Genomic DNA, 1,311 nt, shown 5'->3' on the forward strand with positions numbered 1-1,311 from the left:
ATATGCAGCCTTGTTGTACTCCTTTCCCAATTTGGAACCAATCGGTTGTTTCATGTCCGGTTCTTACTGTTGCTTCTTGACCCTCGTACAGGTTTCTCAGGAGACAGGTAAGGTGGTCTGGTACTCCCATCTCTTTAAGAATTTGCCACAGTTTGTTGTGATCCACACAATCAAAGGCTTTAGCGTAGTCCATGAAGCAAAAATAGACGTTTTTCTGGAATTCTCTTGCTTTCTCCATGATCCAGTGAATGTTGGCGATTTGATCTCTAGCTCCTCTGCCTCTTCGAAATCCAGCTTGTACTTCCGGTAGTTCTCGGTTCACATACTGCTGAAGCCTAGCTTGTAGGATTTTGAGCATCACCTTGCTGGCATGTGAAATGAGTGCAACTGTACGGTAGTTTGAACACTCTTTGGCATTGCCCTTCTTTGGAATTGGAATGTAAACTGACCTTTTCCAGTCTTGTGGCCACTGTTGAGTGTTCCAAATTTGTTGGCATATTGAGTGCAACACTTTAACAGCATCATCTTTTAGGATCTTAAATAGCTCAGCTGGAATACTGTCATCTCCGCTAGCTTTGTTGTTAGTAATGCTTCCTAAGACCCACTTGACTTCACTCCCTAGGATGTCCAGCTCAAGTTCAGTGACTGCACTATCATGGCTATCAGGGACATTAAGATCTTTCCTGTATAGTTCTTCTGTGTATTCTTTCCACCTCTTCTTAATCTCATCTGCTTCTGTCAGGTCCCTGCCTTCTTTGTCCTTTATCATGCCCATCTTTGCACAAAACATTCCCTTGATATCTCCGATTTTCTTGAAATGATCTCAAGTCTTTCCCATTCTATTGTTTTCCTCAATTTCTTTGCATTGTCATATGTAAATGTATGTAGATGTAATCAATTAACTAGTTAACCAAAACTCACAGGATTCATCAACTCAGGCTGCCATCCTATATACCAACTTACCTGAGAATAAGCCCATTGAAATCGGTGGGGCTTATTTTTAAGTAGACATGCATAGTAGTGCGCAGTAAGAGTTCTTTGACTGGATAACAGCAGTCCTAACTTTTTAAACAGTTAGGGAGCAATCCTATGCATGTTTAAACAGAAAACCCCCCTACAACGCCCAGCATTCCCCAGCCAGCTTGAGGAATGTCTAAGCATGCATAGGATTGCACCCTTAAATTCTTATCTTTGGTAGTATAGCTGCTGTTGGGAGCATATATACTTTTGCCATGGAAGACTGCCAGGGCATGATATGGACTTGGGAACCCTGGGAGTTTAGATTTCAGAGAAGAGCCATAAGCCAAGACG

This window comes from Heloderma suspectum, chromosome 6 (assembly GCF_057233095.1).
Source record: "Heloderma suspectum isolate Gila_16-S chromosome 6, 16-S_ref, whole genome shotgun sequence".
NCBI classification, from domain to species: domain Eukaryota; kingdom Metazoa; phylum Chordata; class Lepidosauria; order Squamata; family Helodermatidae; genus Heloderma; species Heloderma suspectum.